Source organism: Ictidomys tridecemlineatus, chromosome 1 (assembly GCF_052094955.1).
Source record: "Ictidomys tridecemlineatus isolate mIctTri1 chromosome 1, mIctTri1.hap1, whole genome shotgun sequence".
NCBI classification, from domain to species: Eukaryota; Metazoa; Chordata; class Mammalia; order Rodentia; family Sciuridae; genus Ictidomys; species Ictidomys tridecemlineatus.
In genome coordinates, this window is record NC_135477.1 from 47,784,295 (window position 1) to 47,797,246 (window position 12,952).

Sequence of the window (12,952 nt, forward strand, 5' to 3'; positions counted from 1 at the left end):
TAAATAGTTCACAGTTTTTGGTATTGGGGCTTGATTCCATGGGTGCTTTACCACTTAGCTACATCTCCAGGTCTTTTATTTTATTTTAAATTGTACATGGATACAATATCTTTATTTATTTTGATGTGGTGCTGAAGATCGAACCTAGTGTCTCACACATGCAAGGCAAGTGCTCTGTCGCTGAACTACAGCCCCAGCCCTCCAGGTCTTTTATTTTATTATTTTTTATTTTTGGTTCTAGGGACTGAACCCAGGGGTGTTTACTACTGAGCCACATCCCCAGCCTTTTTTACTTAGGTCTTGGCTAAATTGCTGAGGCTGGCCTCAAACTTGTGATCCTTCTTCCTTAGCCTTCCAAGTGGATCTGATTACAGGCATATACCACCTAATACAAGTCCCAGTTCTTAAGCCGAGAGTGCATTCTTCCAATATTGCATAGTTTACGTTTTGTTTTCTCCTTTTTAAAAATTCTCATTAGTCATTGTGGTAAAATATACATGACAGCCAGGTGCAGTGGCTCATATCTGTAATCCCAACAATCTGGGAAGATGAGACAGTAGAACTGCAACTCTGAGGCCAGCCAGGGCAATTTACCAAGATTCTGCCTCAAAATAAATAAAAAAGACTGGGAATGTAGCTCAGTGGTAGAGTGACCCTGGATTCAATTCCCAATACCACACACATAGACACACACACACACATACATACAAGGTTATCATCTTAACCTTTTTTGTTTGTTCATACTGGGATTTGCTCCCAGTGGCACTGTACCACTGTACCAACCCTCTTTACTTTTTGATACAGGATCTCCCTAAATTGCCCGTGACAGTCTCAAACTTGTGATCTACTGCTTTCTGGGGAGCTGAGATGACAGGTGTGCATCACTGTGCCAGGCCTAGAAAAAACAAAACAACTTATAAAAATAAATTTTTAAAGGATAATTTTTTTTTTTGGTACTGGGGATTGAATTAAGGGGCACTTAACCATTGAACTACATCCCCAGCCCTTTTTTATATTTATTAGAGACAGGGTCTCACTGATTGCTTAGGGCCTGCTAAATTGCTGAGAGTGACTTTGAAGTCTACATACTCCTGTCTCAGCCTCCCAAGCTGCTGGGATCATAGGTGTGTGCCACCATGCCTAACTAAGAAATATCTTCATAAAATAATGATCAAAGGCCATAAACCTGCAATAAGAAGAAAAACCCAGACCACAAGTAAACATGAGAAAAGGCGTTCAACTTTAGCAGGGATGAGGAAATGCAAATTGAAACCACAAAGAAATCTTTCAAGGGTTGGTGAGGCTGAACAGCAAATGAAACTTCTATATGGGCTGTGGCCAATGTAAAGAGCAGCATCTTCTTGGCTGGGCAGCTGGGTGATAACTCATAACCTTGAATGGGCAAATATCATATGATCCAGTAACTCCTCTTCTAATATATATTTTTTGTTTTTGCTTTTTCATTTGTTTTATTTTCCTTTGGTGGTACTAGAAATCAAACCCATGGATGCTGTACCACTGAGCTACCTCCCCAGCCCTTTTAATTTTATTTTGAGACAGAATCTTGCTAAATTGTCCATGCTGGTTTCTTATTTGCAGCCCTTCAGCCTTAGTCTCCCAAGTTGCTGGGATTACAAATGTGCACCATTGAATCTGGTTTCAGTAACTCTCCTTCTAGAAAAATTCTCCTACATGTGCTCCAAGGGACAAATATAAAAATGTCCAGGAGGGCTGGGGATACAGCTCAATTGGTAGAGTGCTTGCCTCACATGCACAAGGCCCTGGGTTCGATCCGCAGCAACACATACACACACACACACACAAAAAAAATGTCCAAGAGACTGGGGTGTAGCTTAGTGGTAGAGCTCTTACCTAGCATACACAAGGTATTGGTTTTTGATCTCCAGCCCTGGAAGAAGAAGGAAAGGCTGGAGGGAAGGAAGACATCAACTTGTAGAATATGTATAACAGAACATGGAAACAACTTAAATGTTTACTAATAGGAAAATGATACTTTAATGTACCAGCCTATAAAAGAATAATCAAAACCCTAAATAGTTCCCAGTTCATTTCCATGAAAGCAAAATCCTCGAAGTGTTCTACAAGAACCTTGGCTAGCATGCCCTAACTCACTACAAGCCACCCCGATGTTTTTCTGATATTACCTGGAACATGCAACTTACAATCATAAATGCTCCTGCCCTTGAAGTTTTCTAAATCTCCTGCTCTGCAGTGTTTTCTTTCTAACATGATCTCCTTTCAAACATTAAATATAATTCACAGAGATCTTTATCATCTTTGTTTACTGATGTATCTGCCAACCACCAAGAATGAACAAACATGGTTACATTTCAAAATCATGTTAACCAATAAAATCATGTTGCAGAAGGATACTTATGGCATGATATCTATATAAAGTTTTAAGATGTAAATAATATCTTGCCTATATATGCATAATATGCAATTAAAGTATAAAAACATCAGAGAAGGAGCTGGGGTTGTAGCTCAGTGGTAGAGCACTTGCCTAGCATGTGTGAGGCACTGGGTTCAATCCTCAGCATACCACATAAAAATAAATAAACAAAAAAAGGTATTGTGTCCACCTACAATTAAAAATATTTAAAAAAAAACTTTAAAAAAATCAGAGAAGAGTGAACATCAAAGTTAGGATAGTAATTACCTCTAGATGAGGGATGAAGAAAATGGATAAAATAGATTTGTCATGCTGGGCATGGTGGCACACACCAGCAATCCCAGAAATTTGGAAATTTGAGGCCAGCCACAGTGATTTACCAATGAGAGGCCCTGTCTCAAAATAAATAATAATAATAATAATAATAAAAAGGTCTGGGGTTGTAGCTCGGTAGCAAGCACACATGGGTTCAATCCTCAGTACTACAAAATAATAAAAATTAAAAATAAAAGCCACTAGGTACTGGTGAGGGTATGGAGTGACTGGCAGTCTCATACACAGCTGGGAAATGGTGTGTTGGTGTTAAGTAAAGCTTAATAGGCCTTGTACTTCCACACACACAAGGTAACTGTAGAAAGAGACAGGTATGTTACTTTGTTTGACCATAATAATCATTTTACTATACGCATATCAACATATAGAAATGTTTGTATGTATTCACATTGTATGTATTAAATATATACAATCAAAAATAAAATTTCAATTTAAAATTTTAAAAATTATATTTAAAAGAACTTCTTGCTATTTTACTTAAATGTTCTCCAAAGGATTTTTTTTTTTTTTCTGAAGTACTGGGGATTAAACCCAGAGACACTCTACCACTGAGCTACATACATCCCCAGCCCTTTGTATTTTATTTTATTTTATTTTGAGACAGGGTCTCACTAAGTTGCTGAGGCTGGCCTTGATCTTGGGATCCTCCTATCTCAGCCTCTTGAGTAGCTGGGATTACAGGTATACACCACTACATCCAGCAAAAGGGGAAATTTTGTATCAATATCATAAATAGAAAAATCATCATCACTTGCCTATATTCATTCAAATAAATATTAATTTTTAAAAAAAAAATTTTTTAGATATTGATGGACTTTTATTTATTTTATATGGTGCTAAGAATCGAACTCAGTGCCTCACACATGCTAGGCAAGCGCTCTACCATTGAGCCACAACCCCAGCCCCATATTAATGTTTTAAATATATAAAAATAAGATTCCTTGATGAATCCCTCGAAGTAATCTTGGGAATTATAAATTCAGAAACAACCCTTCCCATTCAACAGTTTTCCTATCCAATATCCAATATATTGCCATTTATTTGTCAAGCAGGAATTTCTAATTTTCTCTGTCCTTTCTTTTCCTAAGGGCTGAAACGCTATGCCATATGGAAAATGAAATTCCTTGGGGGTTTTTCTTAATATGAATTGATTGGAGTCAATTCAGGATGGCCCAGGACAGGCCATTAGCTTTAGTGCCCAGGTACCCACACTGCTGCTCTTGGGGTCTGGGTCGTGGTGATTCCTATTTCATTGCATCCCTTTGGTACTCACCTCAAGGTAAGGCCACCATGACCTTCCTCTGAGTACAGGCATTAGATTTTTATGATTTGCAAATCCAGTTACTCAGAAAGATTAGGATCAGGGCCCAGGTGAACACTTAGACCCACCAGGAAAAAGTAACATTCCATTATTCCATATGATATACTTGTTTCAGATTAGCCCAGGATTAGTGTTTTATGTTATGGAACACAAAGTATCTCTAAACATGCAAGGAGAAATCTTTCTTATAAAATATATTTCATAATTAAAGCGTTACTGCTGATTTGTAATTTCCATTATGAACAAGTTTGCTGAGAGGTTCATAACTCTGCTTTACTTTCCATAAAGCTCGTTGGCAGGTAGGTTGTTGAATTGGATGCAAATACTCTCTCTAAATTAAGTGAAAACTTGTTAAATTACTTTATTTAGATTGAGGAGGGATTTTGATCTGTTTTTTGGAGAGGGTACAGACACTTTTTGGTCTGGCCACTTCCCCTAGGTGTAGAGTTGTTTTATGAGGAGAAACTAGGAGGGTGGCCTTCCTTCTGGGGATAAGCACTGCTGAAACTGCGAGGCACTTCTTTTTCTGTGCTGCTGAGGCTAGCAGGGCCAGCCACAGGGGCTAACAACCTGTTTTCCTGTGCTGTGTAGGGGTGAACCAAGGCCTGTGGTGTGTCCCCCAGCTCTCTGGTGATAGTCACAGCAGTTGGCCATAGTGTCAGGGGACCTGGGGTTCCTGGCTACACACCTTCTAGGTACCCACAGCTTTGGTCTTTGCCTCCTGAATGATTTAGTTAGAAGAATTTTAGGGGCCCTTGTGAGAGGTTCAGGTCCTCTGGCCAACTTTAGCTGGTGACTTTGTCAATGCCCCAAACCAACAAGTGACTAGTAAATAAAACAGTCACAGCTGGATACCTTGGTGCATCCCTGTAATCCCAGCTCCTCAGAGTAAAGTCCAGAAGAGTGAAGAGTAAAGCCAAAATTTCAAAGGGGGAATCAAGAAGAAAGTCAAGAGCTGGATGCAGCTGTTGTTGCAGCAATTTGGGAGGCTGAGGCAGGAGGATTGCAAGTTCAAGGCCATCCTTAGTAATTTAGTGAGACCCTAAGCAACTTATTGAGACCCTGTCTCATAATGAAAAATAAAAGGGCTAAGGATGTGGCTCAGGGGTAGGCACCCCTGGGTTCAGTCCCCAGTACCAAAAAATGAAAACTTAAAAAGAAGGAAGAGGAGGAGGTCAGGGGAGTGGGAGGGGGAGAGGGAGAAAGAGAAAGCAAAGATAGATACAACTTAGTGGAATTCAACAAATAACATACCCAGCACCTCTGGAGGGAGCCAAGGTGAAGGATGACACAGATCCTGTGTTCACTGTGCACAAAGCCTAGAAGCAGAGACCACAGGCCACACAGGACTCTCATGTCACCAAGTGAGAAATGTCCCAAGTTCCATGGATATTTAAAGAGAGGTAGAGAGGCCATGTGAGTGTCCATTTGAGATGGACAGTTGAAAATAGGAACAGATTTTTCTGGGCAGATGAAAGAGAATGAAGAAGGGCACCAGACCAGGAAACCACAGGCACATGACACCTGGGACTTCAGGGCCTTGAGTCAGGGAGGCAGGGGTCACCAGTGTGTTGACAGCAGGGGAATAAGGCTCTTCCTCACTGAACTTACTCCGGTGTGAACACCAAAGTGGGAACACCTGGGAATGCCTCACATCCATCTTTGGTGTGCTCACTGAGCTGCTGCCATCAAGGAACAAAATGCTCAAAAGGATAAATGCCAACAAAAGGTGACAAGAGGAGCCTGCCTTCCGCTTCACGCCTGCTTCAGAAGACATTGGAGAGAAGAAGAAAGCTACTGTACCATTAATTTCACTGAAGCCCTGTAGAGAAACTTCCAATATTCTTTCAGAGAGTTTGGAGGAAATTTTCAAACTTTAGATCTCAAAGTTAGTGACTAAGTGGTTTTTTGTATTGTTGTTGTTTTGCGGTGCTAGGGTTCAAACCCAGGGTCTCACACATGTGTGACTATTTTTGTTTTTGTTTTCTGATACTCAGGATTGAAGCTGGAAGGCTCTATCCTTGAGTTATAACTTCAGTTGTCTTATATTTTGAGACAGGTTTTCACTAAGTTGCTGAGGCTGGCCTTCAATTTACAACTCTCGGGCTGGGGATTTGGCTCATGCGGTAGCATGCTCGCCTTGCATGCGTGCGGCCCGGGTTCGATCCTCAGCACCACATACCAACAAAGATGTTGTGTCCGCCGAGAACTAAAAAATAAATATTAAAAATTCTCTCTCTCTCTCTCTCTCTCTCTCTCTCTCTCTCTCTCCCCTCTCTCACTCTCTCTTAAAAAAAAAAAAAAATTTACAACTCTCCCGCCTCAGCCTCCTGAGTTGCGGGGATTACAGGTGTGCAGCACAAGGCCTGGTCACAACCATTCTGTTTCATTATTTGTCTCTATACATAGGTAACTGTTTCTTCCATGCTGTATGAGAAAGTAACTTACTTCTCAGGGACAGAGTGACAACTGCATGGCTGCCGGCTGAGCTCTGATTAATGGAATCTTTGGGCAGTTGTCTGAATACCGGTTGGCACAACCAGTTTATGGTAGTCATAGGCACTATCACCTAATGCTTCCAACTTTCTGCCTTCCTAGTATGTGGTAGAAGTTCATTTTTGGTCCCCTTGTGGTTGGGTGGGGCTGTGTCATTCATTCTGGCCAATGAGGTCTGAGCGGAAGTTCTGTCGGCCCTCCCTATCCATAGGTTCTGCATTTGTGGATTCAATCAATTCGAAGTGAAATACTTGATAACAAAAAAATTGCATTTGTACTGAACACTTATGAACTAATTTTCTTGTCATTATTCCCTGAACAATATAGTATAACAACTATTTACATGGCACTTATGCTGAATTAGCTATTATAAGTAAACTAGAAATGATTTAAACTATACATGATGAAAAGCGTATGTTATATGTAAATACTATGTCATTTTATATAAGGGATTTGAGGATCCTGAATTTTGGTATCCACAGAAGTCCTGCAACCAATTCCCCATGGATTCGGAGGGAAGAGCACACTGTATGTGCCTGGGCTGAAGCATTTCATCACATATGCAAGACCCTTCTGAGGTCTCTTTCCCTTTGCCACAGTGACTGGCAGTGTTTGAGATGACAGCTGCTTCCCCAGCCTGGGTCCCAGGATGAGGAGATATGACATAGTGGTCCCAGCCAACTCCTGATAGACAGAGTGAGAAATAAAACCTTTGTTGTCATAAACCACTGCGGTTGGGGTTGTTGGTAATGTAACTGAACCTGCCTGGCACCCCCCTAGAGTGAGGTCCTATTTAGCACCTTTTGCATTTCAAGTATGCATGAGTTTTTATATAAATAGCTGACATTCATTTCCATGAACTTTATAAATGAAATGCCCCAAAGCAATAAATTTCTCTTAACACAATGGTTGAAAATATATGCACATCGTTATCACATATTTTACACAAACCTAACCTGTGTGAAATCCACCCCCCCCCCTTTTTTTTTTTTGCTATACTGGGGGTGGAACCCAGGGCTTTGTGTGGTATGCAAATGCTGCTCTACCACCAGGACACAGTCCCAGCCATGTGGTCCATATTTAATGCATCAATAAGTTAGGCTTATATAAAGGACCATATGTAGCCAGGTGCAATGTTGCCGGCCTGTAATCCCAGCACCCCAGGAGGCTGAGACAGGAGGCTCATGAGTTCAATGCCAGCCTCAGCAACAGTGAGGTGCTAAGCAACTCAGTGATTCCCGCCTCTAAATAAAATACAAAATAGGGCTGGGGGATGTGGCTCAGTGGTTGAGTGCCACTGAGTTCAATCTCCAGTACCAAAAAATTGTCATGTTCGCCTTGAACTCAAGCTGCTTCTTCTATGAGGCCACGTGCACTAGATCAGCTGCTCAGTTCTGCTCCCTCCTGAACCTGATGGCCTCTTGGGCTCCTTTGTCTCCATGGTCACTCACTTTGATAAGTCAGAAGTGGTGTTTTCACTGGTGTCACTCAACGTCTAATCTTTTATCTTTCTCATTCCTGTGCCAACCTGTCACCAGAGTGTCAAGTTAGAAGGGCCCCTAGCGGTCACACGCCCACCTCTCCAACCCCAGGACTGAGAAATGGAAACTAGGGGGGCCATCTAGCAGCAGCAGAGGACAGATACTAGGCAGTCCTTGCAAATCCTAAGATAGACCGGGCTCCATTCCCTCTGCCACAGCTCCCGCTACCTGGGCTAAGTCCCCATCCTCCTTTCCCATGAGCTGCCCTGACCCCAGATGGGGCCAAGTGATTTGGATGGGCCCTCTGAATGATTTCAAAAGAGCTGGACAGAGAACTGCTACTTACATCCCCTAGTTCACCTGTGCTGTGTGTACTTATTGCTTTTTTCTCTGTTTGATCTATGTGAACAGCATTTTCTGGTTTATTCCTGCAAGTCAGGGATACCCAACTCCCTCAGATGGAAATGGAGTTGATTCTCCCAAAGAATTTGCCCACGATGTCCGCTGCATCTCTGACTGCTCATCTTCTAAGTGGACACTTACCAAAAAGGAATACGTGTCTTGGTGACACAACAATGTGTCGTAACACTTACAGTTGGGAATGGAAGTGGAGGACACTTCTCCAGTGGTCTCCAATGAATATCATGAGAATGTCCAATGTCTGCAGTGGTGGCATTGACAACATCACTGGTCTTGTTCTGAATGTTGGAGGAGAAATGAGGAGACAAAGTGTCATGACAGTTTGTCCTTAGCAGGAGAGGACACATCACAGTTGGCAAGCACTTTTTAAAATTATTTATTTAAGGGGCTGGGGTTGTGGCTCGGTGGTAGAGCTGCTCTACCGCCTTGCATGTGCAAGACCCTGGGTTCGATCCTTAGCACCACATGAAAATAAAATAAAGATATTGTATCCACCTAAAACTAAAAAATAAATATTAAAAATTATTTATTTAAGGAGTGTAACATTTGCTCATAATCCTTCTGCCTGATTTGTGACTTGTGTTATCGTCTTGCGTATTTTTAAAGTTTTTTTTTTCCTTTCTTTTTCTTTATGCAGAGCTGGAGATTGAACCCAGGGCCTTGTGCTTGCTAGGTAAACACTACTGAGCTATACCCCTAACCCCAATTTTAGGTATTTTTAAAAATCACCTTCTATTGCTGTGTCCTTTTTTGTAGGTTTTTTAAACATTTTTTTTTAGTTGTAGATGGACAAGTGTTTATGTGGTGCTGAGGATCAAACTCAGTGCCTCACTTGTGCCAGTCAAGCGCTCTAACACTGAGCCACAACCCCAGCCCCTTAGTTTGTTTTTTAATTAACAGACTTTTTTTTTTTTTGGAAAGTTTAAACCAAGGAGATAGTATGGTGAGTGAGCCTGTGCCCTGACCCCAGGTTCCCCTATCATTAACATCTTGCATGGTATATTTGTTTAAAATGGTGAACATTGGCATATTATTATTATTATTAACTAAAACCCACAGTCTACATTAGAGTTCACTCTATGTTGTACAGTTTCTATAGATTTTTTTTTTTAACCAGAGATTGAATCCAGGGGCGCTTTACCACTAAGCCGCATCCCCAGCCCCCCAACCTTTTTAAATGTTTTTTTCAGTTGTTGAAAGACCTTTATTTTATTTGTATATAGTGCTGAGAATCAAACCCAGTGCCTCGTGCATGCCAGGCAAATACATTACCGCTAAGCCACATCCCTAGCCCTTTTTATATCTTATTTAGAGACAGAGTCTTGTTGAGTTGCTTAGGCTGGCTTTGAACTCTCCACCTTCCTGTCTCAGCCTCAAGCAGCTGGGATTATAGGTGTGCTCCATGGCACCTAGCCAATTTCTATAGGTTATCTTGATAAACACATAATGTTATGTATCCAGCATTATAGTGTCACATAGAACAGTTAAGCTTCCCTAAAATTCCCCTGTGTTCTGTGTATTCACTTCTTCCTTCCTCCCATGAGCTCCTGCAACCATTGATCTTTTTCCTGCTTGTAATTTTTTTCCCATAATGTCATATACTTGAAATCATTGGTCTGTACTGCCTTTGACTTCTCTTACTAAGCAATATACACTTAAAGTTTCTCTGTCTTTTTGTGGCTTGACAGCTCATTTCTTTTTATAGCTGAATAGTATTCCATAGTATCGATTATCAGTTTGTTTACCCCCTTCACCTTTGAAATACATCTTTATTGCCTCCAGTTTTTAGCAGTTACGAATAAAGCTACAATAAACATTCATGTGCAGGTTATTGTGCGGACATAAGTGTTGGATTCTTTTGGGTAAATACCCAGGAGCACAATGTTGGATCATATGGTAAGAGACTATGTTTAGCTTTGTAAGAATCTGCCAACCTGTCTTTCAAAGTGTCTGTACCATTTTATATTTCTACTGGCAATGTGTGAGAGTTCTATGTCCTTGCTAGCACTTGATATTGTCAATTCTTTGGAGTTTATCCATTGTGATAGGTGTGTAGTTGTTTTAATTTGCAATTCCTTAATAATATGTGATATCAGGAATCTTTTCATGTACTTATTTGATATTTCTATATCTTCTTTGATAGAAATGTCTATTTAGGTCTTTTGCCTCCCACCCCCCCTTTTTTTTTTTCAATTCTCTGAAATTTCTATTACCTTGCTCTGGATAGGACAGGGCAAGGCCTCAAACCATTTTAAAATGGTTCTGGCAAGCACTGTAGGAATGCATCTTTGCCCATTTTTACAATGAGTTGTTTGTTTTTATTGTCAATTTAACAGTTCTTTATGTATTTTGGATGTAAGTCTTTTTATCAAGTATGTGTTTTGTAGTTTTTTTATTATAACAGATTTTAAATATAATTTATACACCATAAAATTCACCAGAGTCAAGAGTATAATTTTTAATAGTATGTCCATGGTTGTGCAAATGAAACAAAAAATAATCTTACAGTGCTTTTATAATCCCCAAAAGGAAATAGCCACTGAGTATGCTGGCCAATGCCTATAATCCCAGCAATTTGGGAGGCTAAGGCAGGAGGATTGCAAGTTCAAGACTAGCCTCAACAACTTGGGAAGATCCCATCTCAAAATAAAAAATAAAAAAAGTGGGGGTGTGGCTCAGTGGTAAAGCACGCCTAGTACCACAAAAAAATAAATTAATTAAAAAAAGAAAGAAAATGGCCATAGCTGTCACTCCCCATATCCTCCCAAGCCTTCAGCTCTACATTTTGTAGACTTGTACATTTAGGACATTACCTATAAATGGAATCATATGATATGACATTTTGTAACTGGTTTCTTTAATTTGCCATATTTTTTCAAGGTTCATCCATGATGTTGCTTTCATCAGTACTTCGTTCCTTTATATGTCCAAATAATATTCCGTTTATGAGCATACATATTTTGTTTATCCATTCATCAGTAGATGGGCTTTGGATTGCTTCCACTTTTTGGCTATTATGAATAATGTTACTAAGGACTTTTGTGTATAAGTTTTTGTATGGACATATGCTTTCATTTCTCTTGAGTATACACCTAAGAAGATAATTGCTGGGTCATTTATGGTAACAATATGTTTAACTTTTTGAGGAACTGCCAAACTGTTTTCCAAAAATGGCTGGACAGTTTTACATAACCACCAGCTGTATGAAGGTTCCAAAATTTCTCCACATTCTCATCCACACTTCTTTATTGTCCAACTTTTTTTTTCCCCCCAGCACTGGAGATGGAACCCAGGACCTTGTGCCGCTAGGCAAGCTCTCTACCACTGAGTTACACCCAGTCCTTGTCCAGCTTTTTGATTAAGGTCATCTTAGTGGTTATGAAGAGGAACCTTATTGTGGTTTTGGTCAGCATTTCCCTAATGATTCCATGTTGAGCATATTTTCATGTGCTTATTAACCATTTATATATCTTCTCTAAAGAAGATCTTTGCCCCCCCCGCCTTTTTTTTTTTTGGAACTGGGGATTGAATCCAGAGGCCCTCTACCAGTGAGCTATATATCCCAGCCCTTATTTTGAGACAGGATTTAGTTAAGTTGCTGAAGCAGACCTTGAATTTGCCATCTTCCTGCCTCAGCCTCCTGAGTTGCTAGGATTATAGGTGTGCCCCATTGTGCCTGGCCTCTGCCTGTTTTTATTTTATTTTATTTTTGAGACAGGTTCTTTCTCAGGCTGGCCTCCAATTTGTGATCCTCCTGTCTTAGCCTCCCTAGTATCTGGGATTATAGGTACAAAATATTGAGTCCGGCTCTCTCTCTCTCTCTCTCTTTTTTTCTGATGGTACTGGGAATTAAACCCAGGTTCTCAGGCACTGATTTACATCCCCAACTCTTTTTATTTTAAGATAGGGTTTTGGTAAGTTGTTCAAGTTAACACCAGTGTTGTGATCTTCTTACCTCCTCCTAAGTAGCTGGTATCATAGGTGTGTACAATTGTACCCGGCTCTTAAATAATTTTTATTTATTTATTTATTTGGTTGTAGATAGTTAACCCAAGGGCACTTTACCACTGAGCTACATTCCCAGAACTCTTAATTTGAAACAGGGTCTCACTAAGTGGCTTAGGTTAGGTCCTTGCTAAGTTGCTGAGGTTGACTTTGAACTGTGAAAAATCAGCCTTTACCTCAGAGCAAAGCCTGTCCAAGGAAGGGGGCTTGACCATTGTCCTTGGAAAGACCCACAGAGCACTCCTAGGCACATACCCACCCAGCTGAGTTGTTTATCTACAAATAAAGGGAGAGGTCTGCTGCACCAGGTGTCCCTCACTCAGTCAGGCTAGGTGGGGATCCATAGCAACCCCTAGCAGCCACCAATCAGCATGAGACAGGGAAATACCTGGGATGCCAGATGACCCTCTCAGTAGTTTATGGTGGTTGATAACATGTTGGGAAACCATGTAGTTCAGCATGAACACCCCTCTTGGTTTAAAC